The sequence below is a fragment of the Pteronotus mesoamericanus genome, unplaced genomic scaffold (genome assembly GCF_021234165.1).
Source record: "Pteronotus mesoamericanus isolate MK-2021 breed Mesoamerican mustached bat unplaced genomic scaffold, CSHL_Meso_final scaffold_167, whole genome shotgun sequence".
Classification (NCBI taxonomy): Eukaryota; Metazoa; Chordata; class Mammalia; order Chiroptera; family Mormoopidae; genus Pteronotus; species Pteronotus mesoamericanus.
Window position 1 is genome coordinate 25,882,457 of NW_026555308.1, and position 3,500 is coordinate 25,885,956.

Below are 3,500 nucleotides of genomic sequence, written 5' to 3' on the forward strand. Positions count from 1 at the left end.
CCCAGGTGATCTGCATCCTACTTTTTCAGAGACAACACTTGGAGAACCATTACTCTAGAGAGACAAGGAAGAATGACGAGTATTTAATCCAGAGAAAGAGAATGGGCAAATTTGAGAGGCAAGAAACTAAAGAGTATTTTAACTAATAACAGAATTTATTTTTTGGAGCTATTTTAATGTTGCCAATGAGGAGATCACTGGTAAGTTTCAGAGAGGTTAAAGAACTTGGGTAAAGTCACAGGGCTAATAAACTCAGAGTCAGGATTTGAACTTATGGAGGCAAAAACCCAGTCAATTATGTCTAACTGCTATAATTAATAGTAGGAAGCAGTACATCTTGATGAACATAGGCATAGTGTTGGTCAGTAATGGAAGTTAAGTCTTAGCATGGAGGTTGCAGCTATATTTCAGAGGATTAAATGCCAGGGTAAAAAATTTTGTACTTAGGATATTAATCAATGTGTTTTGACAACTTTGATCAGGATTAATTGAGTAGAAAAGTATTGGTTTGGCCAAGAATTCCATTAGTTTTTTTTCTCTATGATGGCTCTATTAGTGCTTACTTAGTTGTCTAACTTCATTCCAAAAAATTGTTAGATTGTATTGTGACAGCTGTCATATCAGCATGCATTTAAAAAAACATCAAATTTGGTAAATTTTTGTGCAGCCATTTTAATATTGAAGATGGAAGAAAATATGCAACATTTTCAGCATATTATGCTTTATTATTTCAAGAAAGGTAAAAACACAACTGAAACACAAGAAAAATAGATTTGTGCAGTGTACAGAGAAGGTACTGTGAGTACTTGAATGTGTCAGAAATGGTTTCTGAAGTTTCTTGGTACTATTTACATTTTGGCCATAGAATTCTTTGCTGTGGAGCTGTCTTATGCATTGGAAGATGCTTAGCAGCACCTCTGGCCTCTACCCACTAGAAGCCAATAGCAGGAGATAGCCAACATACTCAAAATATCCAAATCAATAAAGTTACAGGTGAAAATGAAAAATGTGTCTTTTATTTTACAGAAGAAACATAATGGACTTTTTGGCCAACCCTATACATAATCAAGAGAGGGAAAATGGTGGAAGTCTAGTTTCAAGTCTTTTATAACAGCCCAGATAAAAGGGAAGGAAGTAAACTAGGGCAATTGCAGTTGAAATGGGGTGAAGTAGATGGAGGTAAGAGCAGTTTTGTAGGTAGAATATACTGGCAATTTCCCATCTTTCTACCAACCGTGATTCTGTGACTCGTAATATTGGTTTATGAAGCAAACTGGATTTAACTAAACAAAGAGAAATATGTTCCATATGAGATCATTATTTTCCCCATTTTAACACATCCAGATTGTAACTAACAGTTCATAATCATCAAAGGCTCTGTCCTGGTTGTGATAAGCACCGAACTTGAGCAAGTGAGCAGATATTTAAAAATACTTCACTGCTTTCTATTACAGGCCTTTGTCACTGTGCCCATATCCAAGGTCAATCACATGATGAACATTTTAAATTTAAGTCTGATCTACATTCATGTTTCAGGAATTCTTCTGATGCCATCAAAAGCCAGTGGAATATTTTAATGATCCTGAGATAAGTTACCATGCTGATGTAAAATAATTCCAGGCAAAGCAAAGAAATACATGTGCTCTAATGGATAAATACGTAATTTCCATTAGGCCTTTGAAAAAAGGAATATGTCTCTCCTGTCTTTATGGTTCTAAACATACAGGATTTTGCTGCCTGATAATGTGTGTGGGTGCCTGTGAGCAGGACTCAAGAAAGACTCCATAGGTTCAGGTCTGGGTGCTTGGGACGAGCGGGACACATTGACCCAGGCAGGAAGTTCAGAAAGAGGCCCAGCTGGGAGAAGGCGGTGCTGAAGATGAGGTGGGTTTAGACAGGCATGCTGGGGTGTCTATTTAACTCAGGAACTCAAGGCAGGAGTTTGTTACAAGTAAGCCCTTATGAAAATGTGAAGCACCGAAACTTTCATGAGTTCAGAAAAACCACATTGATATTTCTCTCCACTGTGAAATCTATTAATCTGATAAACTTTATCAAACTGAGTGAACTGGCCAGGGTCCTGATAAATTTTTAGAATGAAATTTTCAGATAGCATAAAAGTTTTCTAATGTTGACCTAAGAGTTCCTCTTAAACTTTCTGTCACTGCTCATACCCCTAAGACCCGTGGAAAAAAAATTCAAAAGATTGAGATTTCTTTTAGACACGACAGTAGTCACCAGCAAGTCTGTGGTTGTAAAGTAGTTAAATAATAGGCCTACGGTAGCGGTAGCTGGAGAAAGCACTCAACAAGGTGATCCATCCATGCACAACAGGATCTATTTTCTGCCTCACCTTAGTGTCCAGCCTAGAAGTCATTCTCAAAAGCCAGGGTGCCTGAGAGAGGAGTTATTCACAGAGGCAGGTATTTTACAGAGGGCCTGGGAGGGGAGGGTATCTTTCTCTAAATTTCAGTATCTGTTCCATAGCAAATTAGGAAGAGTAGTAGCTACAGCTATAAATACAATTTGTTATGTGTATTTAGAAATTGACTTTTGAGTGATTGCCATCAAGGGTACTGAATATGTATTGCAAATTAACATGTCAGTCTTGCTAAAGGAAATAGTAGCTCTGACAGAAACTAAGGTAGGAACAGGAGCAGCATAAAACTGAGGAATCCCAGCAGATATGTAACCAAGGTGATGAAAAAAGGACACAACTAAGAACAATATATTATCCTTAGTCACACATAGCTAAATGAGTCACCATTCTCTAGCGGTGAAAACTTAGAAAGCTAAAAGGGGGTAATTCTAAACTTTATATTAGTTACAGTGAATATATGCAGGTATGTATGTATTTGCTTAAATTAGCTGCTAAGGAAGCTCTATTTAGTTATTCCTCACTGGAGGCTGAGTCATCAACAAATATATTTTTCATTTCTTTATAGAGTCCTTGAGCAGCAAAACCTTTAGGATGTTTCTAACCAGGACTAGGTGGATCCAAGTAGAAATTTGCAGCCAAGCCCTTGCTTGGTACCCAGCACAGAGGAAGGAGGGCGCATCCCTGCATACCTGATGCTGCAAGAGCACTCGGCCAGGGTCACTGCGGCCCTGGCCGCTGGCAGGGCACAACCTGGGACGAATGGGAGCATTAGGAATAAACCTTTAATTCAAAGTTAATCAGAGAAACTGCAGCTGGGTAATGCAAGCTGTTATGTCTTGTAATTAAACGGGTTCTGTATGACTGCTTGACATAGTTGCTAAATGGCTTGCATGAAATAACATGCAGCATTTTGCAGTTGTTGGGCAATTACATTATATTATCACTGTGCAGTCAAAATACAAAGAGAAAATACAGGGAGAAACTTTCAAAAGCAATTTGTTGCAAAGCTGTTTGGAATAAGAACACATGGCTTTTTACCACTGGCTCTTATGTTAATCATCTAATTGCAAATTGGCTTTCATTAATGTCTGGATACCTAAAATAATCTTATACCTTCTCT